Source organism: Athene noctua, chromosome 4 (assembly GCF_965140245.1).
Source record: "Athene noctua chromosome 4, bAthNoc1.hap1.1, whole genome shotgun sequence".
In the NCBI taxonomy this organism is placed as follows: domain Eukaryota; kingdom Metazoa; phylum Chordata; class Aves; order Strigiformes; family Strigidae; genus Athene; species Athene noctua.
The window spans coordinates 77,099,685-77,120,973 of NC_134040.1; the positions used below are offsets into that span (position 1 = coordinate 77,099,685).

At 37.9% G+C, this 21,289-nt stretch overlaps 1 long non-coding RNA gene across 1 annotated transcript; it reads right to left on the reverse strand.

The window, feature by feature from the left end:
* Nucleotides 1-362: 362 nt before the first annotated feature.
* Nucleotides 363-8,472, reverse strand: LOC141959803 (uncharacterized). Its single transcript, XR_012633499.1, has 2 exons — nt 8,409-8,472; nt 363-2,812 (listed from the first exon to the last, which is right to left on the reverse strand). It is a non-coding gene; the product is annotated as an uncharacterized LOC141959803 (long non-coding RNA).
* Between the last annotated feature and the right edge of the window lie 12,817 nt (nt 8,473-21,289).

A 21,289-nucleotide genomic window follows, 5' to 3' on the forward strand; every position in this document is an offset into this window, starting at 1 on the left:
CTAAATTTTAGACACTGGCTTTATTTCTGTTTCATGGAAAGAAGCCAGCCTTTACTTCCTCTGATCCTTCATTTACTCTGCACTTTTGTGAAAAATTTCAAAAGTCTTATTTTAATTTCTTTTTGTCAGTAAGGATGTTATTACTTGAGCTGGACAGAATCTGAGAAGCAGAAATACAGAAAAGTTATTGTCACTCTTTTTGGATAAATTCATAAATCTAATGCTGGCATCTTAAATTAATAAAGAAAACTACTCCTGAATACAAAGATTATAAATTGAGATTCTTCTTTTCATTAAGAAAATGGTTTAAAAATACTCTGGTGAAATGTGGTGCTTTTCTTTGTATACAGTTTTCTTATGGAAACAGTATCAATATGGTATTTTTATTTTATTAGTTTTACAAGGCCTTTTACACAAAATTATTTATTAAAATCTATAGGACAAACAAAAATAAAAAAGAAAGAGTACAATCTGTGACTTAAAGAGATAAAGGGAAGGTGTTCTAATCTTTTCATTAGATGCTTAGAAAGAAGTTATTGAAAGATCACAGCAGTCAGGAAGTGCAGTGTGAGTATTGTTAACATAATTAATCTTTAAAGTAGGCTTATGTGTCTGACAAATGACGAGACAGCCCTAAATTACATCTGGAATTTTATAAAGAGATCTGATGAGACATAACTGAATTAACAGCATCACAAAATGTGATGCATCTTTATGATCATGGGCTACCAGTATTGAGTTGCAGGGTTTGCTCTTTTGGGCTTAAGTCAGAATTCATAACCCTGCCACTGCTAGGAACTACATTATTGATTAGTGCTGCTTCTTGCACCACAGCCAGTGCAGTTCAGCTTATGATCTGTGACAAAGGGAAGTCAGTTGGATACAGTATTTCCTTACTGCTGTTTTCTTAATCTAGATAACAATATCAGCTACCCAAGGCAACTGGTCCTTTAGAGGCTTGGTCTGAATTGAAATAAAGTGTTTTGACCAAGACGCAGTTCATTGGTATGTGATGGGAGTGTGAGACTATATACAGCAAGTTGTATAGATCAGTGACAGTGGCTTTGTTGACACAAACACGGTACACATTTCAGGATTTTATTTGGTTGTTGCTGGGCGTCGTGGTTTGAACTCAGCCGGTAGCCAGTCATCACATGGCCAGTCATTTACTTCCCCCCCTGTTAAAGAAACCCTCCACAAATACCCGGTTTCTGTTTCACGCGGTTTACGTGAAAACTTAACATGAAGTTCACTAAGCTCAGGTCCTCTCCAGGGGGTTGTACGGATGGTGGTTCAGGGGTTCCCACCTTGTGGACCTGTATGCTTTCTATTTTAATGAGAGGTCACACAATATTTTCTCCAAGCTACTTTCATCAGACTCTTCCCAAATATCTCCATCCCACTCAATATCTACACTCGTGATTAACTTTTGATTCTGAAAAACACTAGGAGGCTTTTCTGTTCATGACAACATAACTTCTTTTTTTTTTTAATAACCGCCTTGTCTCTCTCGTAACAATTCTGTCTTCAAACAATTAATTTCCAACTGCTCCTCTAAATCATCTTTCTCCATTACTACAAAACAATCCTGCACTTGAATCAAACAGGCACCTAAAATGGTGCACATTTTTCCTTCACTTCTGCCATTCCACCAACATCTCCAGCTCTGTTTCAGCTTTCTCACAACTGCCACCAGATCAAACCCCTTCTCCTTTGCCCACTGTACATCTGGGAGAGAAAGGACACAACGATACTTCTGTAATAACTCCTCTATTGACATACTGCTGACTACACCAATTTGTTATGGAGGCTTTCAAGAAAACAACTCACCACCAAAAATTAAAAATTTATTGTCAACACAATTAACTATCCCTCTGCAAATTACAGGTTTGAAAGTCTGTGAGAAAAGAGAACAACTTCCTAGGGTTTAATGACAACCCAAAATGCAGAAAAAAAGCACCACTTCCCAGTGTTTAACAACAACCCATAACACTCCATCACTCCCATAAAAAGTGAGGGCTCGCAACCTCAAGGACCTACTCAGGGTAGTGTCCTGACCCGTCACCTCACGGGGTTTCCTTGGGCAGCGTCCTGACTCAAGCGGGGGGGGTCCTCAACCACAGCTGCGGCTCCAGGGGATGAGCTCAAAGTGGCTCCCCAGGGGACTCCATTGATCCCCAGGCCCAATCTGATCCGTGGTCAATAGCAGCTCCCATTGGCCAAAGGCTCCAACTTCTCAGGTGAAGCCCTGAGAACAAAGGCAGTCAGGAGCTGCTACACTTCAGCAGCCAAGAAGCTCTATTTTGAATGGGCGGGTGCCCCTGTCACACAATCCACCCCATGACTACAGTCATGATTCAGCTGGTTTCCTTGAAGTGGTGGTGAAGTCATTTCATGTCTCCAAGGTTAAAAGAGAGTGCCGTCCTTGTGAGTCTCCATACTTGTCGATTACCATTTCTAGATGATTACACAATCAAATCTTAAAAAAAAACCCAAACAACCATGCAATGTACTACAATCAAAATTGAAGTAAGCCAATTAACTTTTCTAACAAGGAAGATTCAAACATATCCAATTAAGCAATTAATGCTTAATATGGCAACAATTTCTCCAAGTCTCTTGCCACTTTCTTCATTTGATGACCTAAAGTGGCAGTAACACAATAGCACCAAGTTCCGTCATATTCTTCTGAATGCTGCCAATCTCACAAGATTCATTTGCCACCACTTTGTTGTTCAAGTCTTGATTGTCTGTATGGATCACCATCACCACTGCCAATCAGGATGTTGAAGTCATCTGGTTCTCCAAGATCCTAAGAAAAAAAACAGAACTAAGGCTTGGATCAGAACCTGGTCATCAAGTTAAAAATTAGTCATTATCCATCGGGCACTAATACGGTGAGTTTTTCCACCTTTATCTAAGGCCTCCCAAGATTGTCGACCATGCCGATTAGCCTGAGGATAGTATGGAGTGTGCAAACCCACTGTATTCTTTGTGTGCCCACTCCTGGACCACGCTGGCAGTAAAGTGGCTCCTGTTATCTGACTGAATTGATTTGGGTGTTTCCTCCTCTATCTGCCTTATGTGGCAATAATTATCTAATTGCACATAGCACTTCCTCACAGTTTCTCACTGCACGACTCCCACAGGAGGGGGGGACAACAAAAAAAAAAAAAAGAAATTTGTAGGTTGAATAAAAAAAAAAATTAATAGTAGTAACAAAACAACAGCAACAATAGTAAGTCCAAAGAGGTAAAATACATCAGTGGCTCACCAATTGGCAAATGGTACACAGCCCGCCCCCAGCAGTGATCCCGACTGCACTAGAAATCCTGCCACGACAGAGAAACCAAAACCAAAACAGAAAAAAATGATGTCACATGATAAGGAATACTCCAATGATCAATCCAAGCCCAGCCTTCTAGCTGTGCTCCCTCCCAGCCCAAGAAAAGTTAACTCTATCCTGGCCAAAACCAGGACACTGGGCTTCATTTGTTTTAAACTAGCTATAGTCATTGACTGGCTGCCCATTTGTAACCAGTGTGCAAGGCACCTCTGGAGCACGATCCAATTAAGTTTTATCCAAGACAAATACAGGTCATATGTTTCAAGACCATGCCATAATGTGAAGTAGAGAAAAAAATCTACTTGAATCTTCTTGAAGAGTCCTCTTTGAACACTGAGATGCATCCTTCCCACTTAATGCAGACATCCGTCCTCCTCCTTCACAAAGACATTTCTTTGTTGTATGCTATTTTTACATTTTTCCACTAGAATGAGTTAATAAGAACCAACCCACAATTCTCATTGCCAACCACCTAAAAACGATACAAAGTTCATCACAGAAACAAAAGGAAAAGACTATTCCAAAAGGAACAAAAAAAATCTGGTATTCTCATTTTTTAAAATAATTTGTGGAGTTATTTTTCAACTTCCTCAGCCCATGAAACATCTCTAAATGTCTGACGTGCATTCAGATCAGTGAGAACTGGGCATGCAAATTCTTTTGCCAAAGGCTGAAATGGAAATCTGTGCAAACTGTTATGACAGAATGGATACAAGTGCCAGAGTTACACCAATGTCACAGAGACTGGTTTATTTTCAGATTAAAACAAAAACTCTGGCTGGAAGTTTGGTGCTCACTGAAAACAAACAAGCATATGTAATCACTGCCTGACACATGCTAAATCCTCCGGAAGAATTTTGTCTTTTAACCACAGAGAAAAAAATGTCTGAAGACAATGATTTAGTTTCAGTGTTTTGGAGCGACATACTTACAGCTTTTCTGGTTCTGGAAACTAACATGTTCTCATTGCACAAACTCTTACTGTTACTGTTCTAGCACTGCCTTTCACACTCTGTCTAAAGCTGATCTCTCCACTTTTCGTCCTCCAGAACATGTTACTGCCCTTGCCCTACTCTCTCTCTCTGTTCCCATGTATTCCAAAACCTAGTTGTCTTCTCTTCTGTTCTCTCTGTCTTTTCTCTTAGGCACCTGCTTTTTACACCCATCCACTGACCTCAAGGCTGTAAAACAGTTGGTTCTCTCTCCAGTCTTTGCTAGGAATTTTTCCCCTCCTTTTATGAGAGATTTTCTGTCAGGTCTAGTAATCAACATCAGGAAAACAAGTATTGTTAAGAACTACAACATGCTCATTGTGCTTCACCCCCCCAACAAAGCTCAATATCCTCAGGAACTACAGCAGTTGTATTGTACTCTAACACACACTCCCAAAATCATAAAACATGTCTATGTTTAAGCTATGTTACTAGCATGTCATTTTCTGTTTCTCTGGGTGTCAGCAGAAAACACTGGGAAATATCTGAATCCCTCCTTCAAAATCTGAAGCTGCGTGCTTTCAAAGACAGATTTGTAGAAATACACACTTGCATATATATTCCAGACATCATGCGGATTTCTCTCAACCTCCTTCTCAGAGACAGAATAACCATCCACTACTATAGCCTGTAAATAAAATTCGTTATCCTATCTGATAAGCCTGCAAATTAAATATTTAGAGAAGTTTTAATTTACTGCTGCTAATTTGTAAGCTATATAAAATGTTTTTATAATGCAAACAGTTAGATAATTTGCACTATAGACAGACCATAACCTGCAGCCCAGGAGTTGAGCTATCTGACCTCAGGGCTACATTGGTGCAGCACAGCTGAGTGACCTTGGCTCAGTCTTACTGAGAAGGTTGTTGTTAAACCTTGAGAGTACATGAATGGGAGCCACATGAAATAAGTAATAAGACAGGCAGAAGAGAAATTGTTGCAATGACAATAGTTGGCAGCTCAGGGAATCACAAGGTAAAAACACAGGAATGGAAAATATAACACATTAATGAGAAAACAGGCAGTTTGAACATGACAAATCAACAAGATCAAAGGTCAGACATTTCCAGGATTACGGGAGGTGACACTCCACACCCGACTGGCCACTTACTGGCCAGCAGAGATTATTTGGGAGTCTCAGAACTGATAAGTACATTAGTGCTTAACCTGGTACCATACCTATCCACTATATGTGTTAACCACACCCACAGCTGTGGTGTCTGCCCTCATTGCACGGCGTTTCTTTCAGTGCAGTGGAGAAAAGTACAATCCCAAAGAAAAAGTGTCTCAGTAGGAAGGTTTGCCTACAGAACTGGTAGAGAAGTATTTACAGGCCAGGTTCTTTGGGCTGAAAGCTAGGTACTTCAGAAGTAGAATAATGCAGCTTTAAGGAAATTCAGGTTTTGGCAGCCTTCCTACACTTGTGCAGTATTATACAGCAATTTTCCTCAGTGAAATTACCGATTGCTATTGTTTTAAATCAAGACACTGAAAAAAGGATATAAAGAAAGAAAAAATTCAATGTAAATACAAGTTTAGCAGATTAAAACATGTCTGCTAGATGCTATGAGGAGTTTTGCTAGAAAGGACAAATAACATAATCATCCGGTGTTGATTTAAGCATGATTTAAATTCTTGAATTTTGAACATCCTTTATTGAACTTATGAAAGTGAGTCCCTCTAGATACTGACAAGTCTTTAGGCTGTTAGGTTTTCCTCTTTTGGATTAAATATGGAAAATTGCTGAACACTAATCCTCTTCTAATTTATGAATCATTCATTCAAATTATGCTCAAAAATTATTGAATTTGATTTATCACTGTTCTCTTTAATCTTAATAGAGATTATATTGCAATATTGTATTCTGTTCTTTGTACCAAGCTCTCTGCGGAGGCAATAGCCTTGTTTTGATAGGTATTGATGGTTTCACCTCATTCAGCAAGCGAGGGTGCTACAATTTTTTTAAATGTCTAATCACTTCTGAAACATTAGTACACACAGTTAAAGAAACAAAACAAAACCAAGCCTTTTTTCTTCTTATGTCCCAAAAGAATTACATTCCCCAGATTGCTGAAATAAAATATGCTTAGGCTAAGTGTTTCACCAAACCCTACCAGATCTTAACACTCAGATAACATTGATTAAATGCTTTCACTGGTTATCTCCAGGGGAGAAAGAAGGATCTCCATGCATCTAACAATTCCAGTTTTAACTTCTTAATCCTAAAAGCAAAAATGTGCTTTATGCAGGAATCCTGGATAGATAGCTAGGAAAGAAATCACTTAAGGCTTATCTCTTCAGTGCATTTACAAGCTCTTTGAATCTAGATTTTGCAATATATGACACCAAGGTAGAAGTAATGTTCTTAGTAACAAAAAGCAGTCAGATATATTTTTTATTCTTTAAACTTTTTTAGTAGGAAGTGAAATTTTTTGGGGGGGAAAAAAAAACAAACAAACAAACCACCAACCAAAAAACAGTAGGCTTTTTCATTTTATTGAGCCTCAAACTGGAAAGGAGGGAATTCTATTATTATGGAAATGTAATTCTGTCGACCAGAACACATAGAGCCTCAATATTTTACAGTTTCCACATAATGTTTTACTAATTAGTGAAATAAAAATATACACAAAAGTTTATTGTTTCTGGCTAAACAGAACAAGGCTTTAGGAACATTACTTTCTGGCTTTACTAAAGGAGAAGTCATTTACTTCAGAGTTGTATAGGAAAAGGAAAACTTAATGACGCCAGACAATTTCTGGACACTCCTACATACTTTTCATGCTTCCATTCGGAGATTTGTTAGTGTAAAAGACATTCAGTCAGGAAACTTGTTGGTAGTGCTTCTTACTGAAGAAAGCTCCAATACTATTAACAGTTGCATAATAAAAGCTCCCAATAATTAGTGCAAAACAATTAGGAGGCACTTAAGATTAACACTTACCTGTATCTCCTCTTTTTGAATTTGGCTTTCTACCAGAACTAATGTGTTTGACAAACATGGACTAATTATTTAAATGGGGAAGTACCCTACATAATGTGCCCTTTGGAAGCCAATTTAATTAATGCCAATTAAAACTCCTGACTGAAAGCTATAATAGTCTGCTTATTTTATTCCACCTTTCTCACTAAAGCTTATGGCAGAAAATAAGCTTACATTAAGCAGCTGCCTAATGCCTCTTTGCAAGTGTAGAACTCCTGAAAGGTTACAAGACAATTTCAGTATGTGTATATCTGTATGCCTGTGTGGGTATGCAGTATGTGTATGTATGTATGCATATACAGATACACATGCACAAATATAAAGCATTGTCAGACTGACAGCCCCTGCAAACTAGAAGACTTGAAAGTACAGAGTTCTTAAAGAGGTCTTCATCATGCATAGCTTCCTTGTTTTCTTTATTTTATTAATAATATATTTTATATATAAAGTAAGGACATACATCAGGAAGAATTGCAGTATATCTTCTTTAAATTGTAATTCTTTTAAAGTGTTAAAAGGTTTAAATAGCAGAAACAAACCGTGGTAACATGGTTGATTATAACCTTATTTCCTTTGACCCAACTGATATTTATACAAGGTGAAGTGAGTCAGACAAGAGAGTTTATACACAAAAATAAGGATTTGAATTTGTGTTTCTTCACATCCAAGATAAGACCTAGCTCTGAAATTAATGGCTGTTGAACATGGGAGTTTTGGTAAAAGAAAACAGAGGCTTGGATTAGGGAGTTATTTAAAGATAGGAAAGGTTTCATTCTAAAGTTGGGCTAAAACTAACATTTTAATGTTTATGAGAAAAAAACCCTGGATAACCTTATTCTTAAGTGATATGCAAAAAACACCTATAGACTCAATATTAAAACTTCTTTGCTCTCATTATATATATATTATTCCATAAATACTTTCTTCTAACTCATCAGCCTTATTCTTATTTATACAAATGTGACTTCAGTTATTTTGGCTATTTAAAGCATACATGAAAATGCTTATAAATTAAGCTTTATCCATATCTAATATATATCTTCCTTATCAGAGCTGTATAATAGTCCTTACTGGTTATTATACTTACTATAATAGTCCTTACATGATGATGAGAAGTCAGGCCCTGTACAAATGCACAGAATGAGATCTTGTTTAGCACAGACCCACAGACTACAGATAAATTGCTATTTATACACATACAAAATATCTAATCTTCATAGCCCTTAAGTCACTTTTTAAGCTAGGTCATTTGTAGGTGAGGAGAGCAGGAGTCTGTATTCATAAGGAAAAAAGTATGCATGCTGCCCCTCCAAACAGAGTTTTAGAGACTCTTCAAACAAGTATCAAACCTCTGCCAGAAAAAATATTAGATAATTTGTTCATAAGATTAAATAATATTCTTCCATGGATTTTAATAACTGCATGTCTGCTTGATGTGCTAGTGTGCAGTGTGTGTATGCACTGAGAGGTGGGTGGTTTTAGTTCAGGTCTATCTTTTTCTGGTCTTGAAATTAAAGGAGAGATGCAGTCATCCTGCCTTGACAATTATCCAAGGCATCTAAATTAGGAAGAAAAGACGCCATCAGTTCCCTCCCCCTCTTTATTGGAAATAGATAAATATCTCTAACAGTTAATAGAGATCTTAAATGGGCCTCATTTGTATATATTCCAACCTCTTTCCATTAATTATACAAGAAGTAGGCTCTTAATTTAGGTTAGCTACATCAAACTCCTGAAATTGAATGTAATGAATCAGGACCTAAGAGTCCCTTCACTACAGTGGAAAGAATGATAAGCGCTTTTGTGGGGAAAAAAAAAAAAAAAAAAGTATCCATGTAGTAAAACACTAATAAACAAATGTGATCTTTCTCAGTCTTGGTTTGCTCTGTGCCTTTCATATGTAGACATAACAATGTCTCTGTGTAGACATAAAAATGTCTATATTTTGTATCAAGTTATTAAACTCAAAGAAAAAATATACCAGCAAAAAATATACTTATTTCTTGTCCTAATTGGGACATTCTATTGTTTATGTTTCTATTTGGATGGTACATTCTCTCAAATACCTGAAGTTTGAGAAGTGAGAATATGGAAGTAAAGTTTTCTTCTCCACGCACTTCAAACATTAATAAGCTTGTAAAGTACTAGACACTAGGCAAATTTTTCTGTAAGAATAGCGTCTACTACATTTTGTTGTACAACCAAAAGAGGAAGCAATAGTGTTTCATAATAAGAAAAAGCATAATAAAAGCTGGTGCATGTATGGAATCTTAGGTCAAATAACATTATAAATTTACATTAATAGTCCTGCTACTATCTCTATGCAGTAGGACCCGATAGATTTTATAAATATATCTTTTTTTTCACCCTGTACATTATACTAGGATGGTCATTTTTCCTTCCCTTTTAAGTCTTCCAGCATTTAATTCTTTATTGTATTGTGTTTCAAACCTCCCGTTGACTCATACTCCCAATACTTTTCCTTGGAACCCTGTTTGTCATCCAGTGTAGGACTTCTTTTAGAAGAGTGCTGAAATACAGGCCTCAAAATACTAACGACAGTCAAGAAGTTGCTACCTTCTCCTTTGTCTTAAAATTTTAAGGCTTGCTTAAACTTCATTTAGCATATATCTAAACAGGTAACTGAAATTAAATCACCATTTACTACCTTTAAAATGTTCCTGATGTGTAAACTTTCAAAATGAAGTAATTTCAAAGTAGAATCATCAATATATGCTAGAATCATACATATATAATGATGTGGAGAAAAACTTTACCAATAATTTTAAATACAATGATCAACTGATATTTTTCATCTTATGCTTTCTATCCAGGAACAACACAAGGTTTTTCTTAATGCAATAAATTCTTTTTTTGTTTTATTTTTTAACTCAAAAGTACTTTTTGGAAGATGTGATAGGATATTTAAAGAATAAAAATATTTCAGAATACAGATAAATAATTGAAATACTAATTTAGTTAATTAAAATAGTTGAATGACTTAAGAAACATATGACAAAAAGCTATGCAGTGTAATTAAGCTCAGCTTCTTCTACATTGTCTGACACAAAAAGAAAATACAAAACAAGAAACAATGCAATCTAAGTGATGGATTTCTTTTATATGCACAGCTCTGCAACACAACTATTACTGTTCCTGACTCTTCCTGCCCTATATTCTCTTATCCCAACAGTAGTCAGTCATAGACTTAGCTACTCTATTTTTTCCTTGACCTTCAAGCTGTACAATCACTGTCATTTATTTATTATTATCTGCTCCTATCTTTATCCCCTTGGCCAAGCCTTGGCCAGCAGGCTCATTTTTATCATTTCTTTGTTTTCTTTCCTGGATTTAGACACATGATTGTAAATGGGATAATTCTATTTGCACTCAGTATGTAAGGAATTAAAAAATGGTGACAAAAACCTGTAGGTTCAACTATAGGTAGTTCATTTCCTCATTTCCCTTCTTGTCCCTCAAAACAACAGAAGTTAACATCAGCCTGTAACAATAATTGAATTTCAATCATCTAGAAAAAGCCAAGACTCTGGTAAAAGAATAAAACTGGGACTTGAACAAACAGAATTTCATTCTGAATACTGCTGCATCTTTCTTGAGTAGCACTGAACAAACAGCTACCATGCCCTGTATTCATATTCCTCTGTAAAATGGATCCAACTTTTGTGTCCAGATCTTGTGACTCATTCCTGCAAATTACTTTATCAGGAAGAAACTGACAGCACCACATATAGTATGGAAAAGGTTTTATGAATGTCTGAACCAAAGACTGAAAAATTAAAGAATGGGCAATGGAGCAAGACAGGAAAACCTGGCTAGCAAGGACACTAGAAAGTGAACATTATGTTTCACTTGAAGGCAATAGAAACAGCACAAGGTAGGATGGATTTTCTCACCTGTTTTCTAAGCATGAGGGAGGAAAAGGTCAGTTTAGACCTGGATGAAGGAAGGGAAGAACATCCTGAAGACCGAGATTACATGATATATTTCACAGTACACTACCTTGATTATTTTGAGATTTTTTTTTTTTCTGAACTCTATCCTTTCTTTTTGACCTGCATGTGGCCAATGAAAGTGATCTATTAATGACAGCAGCATAGTGTCTCAGACACTAAATAAGTAAAATACAATTTTTTTAGAAACGTAGTAGAAGAAAAGCTTGACCTTAGATTAGTAGCAATCAGGTGTGCAAAGCCTGAATAATGAAGCAGCAGTCCTCTATTTACATCTCAGCTTTTATGATCATACAGATATGAATAATAAAAACAAGCTATTTGACTTCTTTTTTATGTAGGAAACCATTTTTATATTATAGTTGATGACCTCTGCAATGGACATTACATTCTATGAAATTTCAGTCATTACAGGCTACAAAAGTTTTTTGTTTATATCTTTAAAAGAGTATCTTCATCCTCATATGTGGTCATATCTTTACTTTGTATAGCAGCATTTTTGATGTCTCTATGTAAGAGTGTTTTCTTCATTTGTTTTAGAAAAGGCAGACTAGAGTCCAGCCATATACTCTGTTTCCTATGAAATAAACTACGACAAACAGTGACCTGGGTGGATCTCCTCAGCAACATGTGATCTCTTGTTCAGACAGTGCCTAAAGCTACCACCATGTGCACTGACTTTCATGCCTTTCTGCTTGATAGAATTCACTGTATTGCTACTGGAATAGTTTTATTTATGTCTTATGAACAGCACCAAGCAATGTTTTCTTACTACAGCAGTGACTAGCCATTTATCAAATGTCAGACTTGGTCTATGTCAATATTCCCTAAGTCTGCTGTTCCTACAATTGCCAATAGGGTGAGTTTTGACAACATTATTTTGCAAAAGTGCCACAACACAATAACATTTTTGAGTGTGCTACAGTTGAGGATTTTTATGAAACGGTATATAGATTTTGACTCTGACTGTCTTGCCTACTAAAACTTAAGAGTTTCTCAAATAGGGTTGTATTTTTGAATGTAAAATAGCTACCTAGATGATCCATGATAACTTCCAGATAAGAAATTATGTTTCTACTTTCAGTGTTTTGTAAATCTCCTGGACATCTGGTTCAGCAAGCTGCAACAGCATAGAGTCCTGCTGGCTATCATTTGTCACTTCTATTGCTTCTGTTAAGTTTAAAATTGGCTTTTACTACTTTTCTACATGTTCTTTTTGATGATGGGGCTGTTCTGAATAAATGAAGTCACCAGAAAACTTTGTCACACCTCTGTTTTCCATGGTATTTATAGTTTGCACCTTATGTATCAAATGGCTAGTTTTATACATACACTAATGTACTTTTTAGTTTTTTAAATTTAAACTAATTAAGAGCAAACTTTGCTGAAACTTAATGAGCACTCGCTTTTGTGACCTATTGTTGCTAATAGAATCTGAGTTAGATTTAGTTGGAATTAATTTTGCCTGTATTTTACATGTCATTATTTAGGTTCCCACCTTCTACAGCAACACTAACCTCTGGAGCACTGTGCTTTCCTTTGTTCCTTTTCAATTATTCAGGCAACAGCTGATTAACCAAGATTCTGAAAGTACATATTTCTTAACAGTCTGTCTACTTTAAGCTTAAGTTACATATCTATATCTAAAAACTCTACTAGCTAAATAGATATAACAAATATATTTCTTATAGGAATTTGGTTATCAGTTATAGTTCTTAAGTTCTTCCTTCAAGGTGACTTAAATCTGTTTCTATCAGTTTAAATCAAATTAGAATATTGCTACTTCTGTCCTGAACTAGAGCATCCAGGCTAACTTATGCAGGGGTTTAAATAATCAGTTTACTTTCAAGTCTTCATGAAAATGGGTGCAAATATTCTCATAGTCTTTAAGACCACAGATAGAGCTTTCAGGAATTCAGGGCACTCTAACAGTAGTCATAAGGGATATTAAAAGTCTCTGTTTTATATATTCCACAAATATACTTCTTTCTTTTATATATAATGTATCTCTTTCCTAATATTGCTTCCAATGATTTCCAGCTCAGATTTTAAATTTAATGGTGTTTGTCTATTAACTCCTGATGGATCTTGCTTGAATCCAAGTAAACATTTTGCAGCTGCACCACACTTTGACAAGAAGCTTTCAACTGCTATCACCTACTTAGTCATAAACCATTTCCTTTTGCTAGTTTTATGCATTATTATGCTAGCACCTAGTTTGTGTGAATTCGTGTAGCCTCTCTCACCATGACAGTCCTGTTTACAAACAGCCATGATAGCCACTAAGACACATTTGTTCCGTATTGCAGTCTTGGATTACTCTATCAGACCTTGTATGAAAACCATTCCATTCTTTTTGAACCTCTTTGGATCATCAGTCTTTTCCAGCTCTGTCATATATCTCCCAAGATAAAGGAAAAGAATTGTACACAGTCCTTAAAATGTGAGCAAACCAAGAATATATAAGGAGATGGCACAAATACACAGTTTGAATATGATTCAGTAGTATTAAGTATGTTGACCCAGTATATTCTAAAAACTTATTCTAAACTTTGTTACAAAAGTTACAACTTTATAATAAAGGTATAAGGCAAAATTTCAATTTCAGTATGTTATTTCTATCCCCTTCAATTTTCATCATATGTCAGAAAGTTCAGGGTATATCCTGATCCACTGTCAGGGCGGGTTTGTAAACAATCCCAAGAGGGAGATTAAGACACAAACGAGGTCAGATGCTGCACAAACTTGTAAGCTTTATTTCATGAAACAACTGATAATAGCAATAGGACAGAGAGAAGAAAGGAAAAGTCATAATACCTAAGCAAGCAAACAAAAAGAGATGCAGCAGGATTATTTATCACCACCATGAGTCCAGCAGTGTCCTGTCCGTTCAGTCCCAGCAGGTTAGGGGAAGGGGGTGTGGGGGTGTGGTGTGTCATCCCATCCTAGCAGTTAATGCGAAAATCTCTGTAGGCAACGGGGAAAATCCCAAGACAAGAGTACGCAGTCCCTTTTATCCATTCTGCACAATCAGTCCACCCATTGCCACAGAGCTCATTAACATATTTCACTCCCCGTGTTCCCCCATGTGTGCGTGCCCAGGTGTACACAATGGTCGTACCAGGGTGGAGTCGGCCATCGACGCCTTCAGCCTCCGAACATGCCCCTTGTCATGGGGGAGGGGGGTTGGCCATCAATACCTTTAGCCTCAGCACGTCCCCCTTGTCCCCCAGCCCTGTGGGCACGTGCAGCTTGATGCATGTTGTTCTAGCTCTGGGCAGATTTTGTCCCCATGGCAATGGGATGCCCAGGCCTGATTTAGGAAGTGGTGAGGTGCTGAAACAGACAGCTGAGTATGACAGTCTTACACCACCCTGCGGCTCGGGGCGGGGGTGAGGGGGATGTAATGACAACAGCAATGCCAAGACAAAATGGCTGACACAGTCCCTTACAGGGTAGCATTTGTTTTTGTTGAACTTGATAAGCCCTTTCCTCCAGCTCACTAAGGTTCTTGTAGGTGGACTCCAGCCAGAAGCTGCACCCACACAGCCATTCATTCAATCTCCCACGCGCAGTGGGATGGGGTAGCAAAAGTGAGAAAACACATGGGTGAAGAGAAAGGCAGTTTAATAAGGGAAGCAAAGAGAAAAACAAACAAACAAACATACACACAAAAAACCCCAACAAAAACCACACAAGACAAACAAACAATAAAAACTAGTGAAGCAGAAACCATCACTCACTCACAACCTCCCACAAGCAGACTAATGGCCAGCAAGACTCTGAACAATGGCCACCTTGGAAGAAAAACAGTCCTTCCCCCTCCTTCTTCCTCTACCCCCAGTTTTTATTGATCCATTTAATATCCCTAATAAACACTTAGCCACCAGTTAGACAATAAATTGTTGATCAGTCCCTAAGCGATCTACACCCTTATAGTCCACCTATCCAAGCCATCTCACCAGACTGGCTACTGGAATACAATTAGCTATCTGTCTAAACTCAAAGTAAGGAACAACTCTTGTTCTCCCTTTACTTACAGCACCAGTCATCCTGAGAACTGAAAAGAAGTTGACAAAGCCTGTAGTTCCTTAGATATTCCTTCTTTCCTTTCTTCAAGATGGGTGTGACATTTATGCCTTTTACTGTCACCAATGATGTTGCAGATCCTCATGATCTAACAAAGTTAATAGAGAACAGCCTTGCAATGACATCAGCCAAGTCCAACGGCACACCAGCCAGTCCTATTCCACCTGTGGTCTTCTGTATGTCCAGTTTGCTTAAGTGGTCCCTAAATCAATCTTTGCCTCCTTCCAACAGGTACTGAAAATGAAGTATTAGTATATTTTAAGATGTTATTCCTCTGAGTTTTTAAATGATTTCTCCATCTCTAATAGTTTTGGGATTATTAATTGAGAAAAATATAAAAACATTTTCTACATCACACATACTAAAAGATCTTCCTGTAAGAAAATATTGTATCGAGAATAGTAACAGCCAAGATTATGCTGCATATAGGGATATCTGTCATTTGCTTTTAGATTATATCAAGAACAATCCGTAGATTAAAACAATTTTGTAAAACAAGAGCCCACTTGAATATCAAATATAGACAAATGCTTATAACACACTATTAAATTCTCATCTTCAAAATATATTTTACTAGAATATCTATGTTTTCAGATATGCTTCTGTTTACATTTAAGGAAACCACATTTTAATCTACTTAAAAGCATATAAAGATTCTAGCTGTGGACACCATTCTGTGCTCCACACGATTAGTCACTATATTGATTGTTAGAAATGGACACAGCATGTCAGCCTTTGTTTTTTTTTTTTTCCCTAAGAGCAGTTTATTCAGACTTAGGTTGCAGTAATGCACTATTGATAATTGTTGTCCAATCCAATCTTTCTTTTTATTTCCTTTTAGCCAATAATTTTCATGATGTTTAAGAGTACAGTATATTTATCTTCACATGCAATCTTATTAATCAAAGTGCTAAAACTAATAATCATTTACTTCTGTAGATCTCATTATAAATCTGTTTTGAACTTTTCAGCACCATTGGGCTGGAGGGTGGCAAATGCGACACCCATCTACAAGAGAGGCAGAAAGGAGGATCCGGGAAACGATAGTCTATGGGAAACCATAGATCCAGTTCCCCATAGAATTCTCATAGAAAAACTGGCTGCTCATGGCCTGGATGAGCGAACGGTCTGCTGGGTCAGTCACTGGCTGGATGGACGGTCCCAGAAATCCAACTGGTGGCCGGTCACTAGTGGTGTTCCTCGGGGCTCAGTGTTGGGACCATTTCTGTTTAACATCTTTCTTGATGATCTTGCTAAGGACATAGAATGGATCATCAGTAATTTCACAGATGACACCAAGTTAAGCGGGAGTGTCGATCTGCATGAGGATAGGGAGGCTCTACAGAGAGACTTGGAGAGATTGGAGCGGTGGCCAGCGTTAACGGGATGAGCTTCAACAAGGGCAAGTGCCAGGTCCTGCACTTGGGCCACAACAGCCCCATGCATGGCTACAGGCCTGGGGAGGTGTGGCTGGAGCTGTCTGGAAGAAAAGGATCTGGGGGTTCTAATTGACAAACAGCTGAACATGAGACAGCAGTGTGCCCAGGTGGCCACGAAAGCCAACGGCATCCTGGCTTGTGTCAGAAACAGTGTGACCAGCAGGAGTGGGAGGTGATAGTCCCCCTGTGCTCTGCACTGGTGAGGCCACACCTGGAGTATTGTGTCCAGATTTGGGCACCTCAATACGAGAGAGATATCGAGGTGCCAGAGCGAGGGCAACGAAGCTGGTGAAGGGCCTGGAGAACAGATCCTGTGAGGAGCGATTGAAGGAGCTGGGACTGTATAGTTTGAGGAAGAGAAAGGTACAGGGAGACCTCCTCACTCTCTATCTGAAAGGACATTGTAGAGAGGTTGGTGCTGGTCTCTTCTCACAGGTAATTAGCGATAGAACAAGAGGGAATGGCTTTAAACTGCAACAGGGGACATTCAGACTGGACATTAGGAAAAAAATTTCAGAGAAAGAGTGGTCAGACAGTGGAATAGGCTGCCCAGGGAGGTGGTGGAGTCACCATCCCTGGATGTGTTTAAGGGTCGTTTGGATGAGATGTTGGGGGATATGGACTAGGGGAGAACTTTGTAAAGTAGGGCTGATGGTTGGACTCGATGATCCCAAGGGTCTTTTCCAACCTGAATGACTCTGTGATTCTGTGATTTCAGCCTGCAGCTACATCAGTGATATTTCAGATCATAGCTTCCTCACTTCAAAGTAAACATTTGTAATAGTAGGTAAAAATCCTTCATAAGGGCACAAGGATTGTTCTTTGGAAGAACATCATTATTTGGCAAATTGTCAGCAGACAAACGAAAAACTCAGAAGATGGAAAGCTAGGACACTGCTGACTCTGAATAGTAAGATGAAAAATAAGGAGGATGACACAAAACTGTCACTTGGTAAAAGATGCTGGAAAGAAGCTTCAACATTGTTTAAATTGACTAGATGTACTTCAGGAGCACACCTGTTGTGTCCACAAGACTATGATGCTACAGGAAAAGCATGCACTAACCACCTCCAGAGCACTATATATGGATCATTTTTGCCTTCTGTAAAAAGACTGAATCAGAAAAAACCCACACCAAAAATCTTCCAAAACCAAAGCACTACTTTCCTGTCTGCAGTGCAGTATTTGTCCCTGACACAAAGAAATAGGGGAAAGCTAAGTGTTCTTTCACTCTGCATTCTGATATCTTATTCTGTCTATATTACTAAAAATGTTTTATAAGACTAGCAAATACAGATAAATCCATCAAAATACATGAGTAGGTAGATAGAAAAAAAAAATGAGTAGCAAATACTACAGTTAGGCATATGGCGCTGTTTGTCATTGTATAAATTTCTGATAAAGTTTATCAGGAGTCTCAGAACAAAATATCTTCACAAATCCTACTTTTGATGGAAACATCAGAAAAATAGATGAAGGGTAAAATAATTTCCCTTTTTTTTTTTTTTTTTGGGAGGAGGGGCGGTGCGGCGGGCGGAGGAAGCAAGCAGCCGATTCAATGTGAATGATAGAGCAAGCTTCAACTTTATTGACAGAAATCACCCCTTATATAAGCACTCGACAATAATCATGCATACTACTCACAAATCTATTGGATACATGTAAAAAGCTACATTATAATGTCCCAGCCCTCTGTGGCATCTCAGACATGTCACAACATCTTCCCTCTTCTGGCCTGCCTCCTTTCCCAAGGTTATTTTTACCATCAAGGCCATTGTGTACCTCAGTTTCTCTCTTTGTTAACACAACAGTCTGTTGTTTGGCATAACTGTACCCTGGGTTTTTTCCTTTGTTTACCTCAGATGGCTGCAATCAGCTTCTACAGGGACCCATGGCCTTGCTCTCTGCAAGCCGTTCTCCAACAGGGCGGGGTGGAAGGTGGTGTGCAGGGGCAGGCGGTAGAACACACAGCTCTCCTGACCTGGGTTGTTCATGACACTACTATATTGCCCTTTTTGGTGCTAAATCTAAACCCAGACAAGTTGTTGCCTTCCAGTCCTATCAGTGCAGCACAGCTATGATAAACACTATACTTGTATTTCATTTGTAAAGCAGCCCGTAAAAAAGGATATGCACTACTCATGTAAGGTCCATGTGACTGGAATGAATAACATTGGCCTGAAAAATCTAGACCGACTGGTACCAGTGTTCACTTGTATGTTTGCAGTTCTGACATCATATGCTGGGGCTGTTAGTCCAGTTGGGACTGGTGCTGATGAAAGAGTGATCTTAATTCATGTTAGGCTCACAACACCTGTAATGCCATTGGAATTTCTGGTTACAGAGTTCCTGATATAATGAGAATCTTCAGTATATGGTTGCTTTACTTCTAGATGTACTTAATCCACATTTTAGTTCAAGTCAAGATTTTGCTTTTAATCATACCCATATGCCACACTGGCTGTGATTTTGGAGCACAGAAACTGAACTCCTTTTGGAATCTTGTTGGGATTCTAGAGGGCTTTCTGCGAGAAAATGGAAATGTGAGCAATCCTGCGTGAGAACAAGACTGATAAGAGCCTCAGCCGAGCAAGAATGCGATAAGGACGTGACCCTGAATGAGGGGCGAGAAACTTGACGAGACAAACAACCCCCGGAAGGGGTTGGGACGGAAGAGGAAGTTACACAAGGCAGGAAGCCTGGCAAGGCTGATGTGGCACCTTTTATCCAATCATAAGAAGGTTTAAAGCGCGGGCTAAGTCAACTGTCCAATCTTGAGGACTTGTACTGCGTGTTACTCACGTGTGCGGGAGAACATTATAAAAGGGCTTTCTTAGTTGTAATAAACGGGCATTGCTTGATCACATTGGTCGTGTGCGTGCTCAGCTCTCCCGCAGAATCTATACTCTTTCAGGTGAGTACACTGAAAGGTACATTTGAGGAGCCCCTAATATGCTTCAGCTTGTGGAACTAAAATACAATTTAGCCTGGAGAACTAAAATAGGGATAGTCCAAAGTAGAGCTTATTTCCTCTCCTCCAGAATACAGATATTGTGAATGGGGTGTCCTCATCACCAAATTTCTCTCTTCATAGATCTCATCCTATTGCACCATCATATATGCTAATTTAGATATACCCTCACTTTAATCAATTAACCAAAACCTTTCTGCCCTAATGTTTTAGGCTGTCCTTTAGCTGCTTTATCTTCCCATTATCTGTCTCCTCTTAAGGTGTCTTGGGTTTACCAGCTAATGTTTTTTTCCCAAGATTTTGGATGCTGATTGATATATGAACTAACTTCAAATATGCTGTTGGCACTCTTAAAAAGAGTAGACACTATCTTCCCACTCCTGACAACAGCAGAACCAGAAAATGCTTTTTTATATATCACAAAAAAACTTCACTGAAAAAGGACTCATGTTCATGTGTAAAACCAAGTAAATTCTTAAAGATCATAAATATTTTAAATAATTTGAATATACTAACTGCTGGAGAAATATGACAAGGAGTGAAAAGGTAAAACATTTTCTTGTAGCTTATCACAGCAAACTCAGTACACAATCAATTCCATTATGGCACATGAAAGATGCTAACTTACTGTAGGAAAATCTATTATATTATGAAACAAAAAGATGAATCATGTATTTAAAAATGCCAAGACAAATAGGAATACCATAAAATTTTAAAATGGAAATAAAAGGAAGTACACTTTATAGACTATCTACAGAAGTAGGAGTACCTGTAGAAACCCTGACATTATGACAGAAATAAATGTTGCCAACACTATTCTGTAAGAGAACAAAACAGTTTCTTGTGGCTTACAGTTGAATTCCAACATTTACACGGTATCAACATTGCTTGGATTCTTTAAGTACCTAATTATCTAATTGTGCATAAATTACATAATTACACATAAATATTGGCCTTAGGAAAGGATAAACAGGTTTAGAAGAAGGCAAGGAACAATATAAATGTAGCATCCAAGAAATGAGAGGACAGACAAGAAATGAGAGGACAGGATCAGCAGAATTTAAATTTTGACACTCAGAAGGCCCTTTTTCCATCAAAGCATTTGTAAATCATATCAGTAACTTAAGCAGGAGCCACATCTCTAAAAATCATTAGAACTATGCATGATCTTACAAGTAAAGTTACTTCTTTTTTTTTTTTTTTTAAACTGTGGATTGTCTTAAACATGAACTTTTCCATGTTGAAGTTATTAATACCAACCTTCTTAAAACTCCCCTGAAATTGGGAGTGTAGTGGGCCCATCAGATAGTCTTGAACATATACTTTAACATGTAATAACTTCAGCAAGAGGTAATAAGTTCGACAGAAGGTCCTGTGCAACCCTTGCTAGTCCAGGTGATTACCAGAAAACTCTTAACCTCCACTGTGTAAATTCCCGTAGGAGGTGTAATAATACAGGTGTGGGACACGAAACAATCCAACTCCATCCACTCTGAGT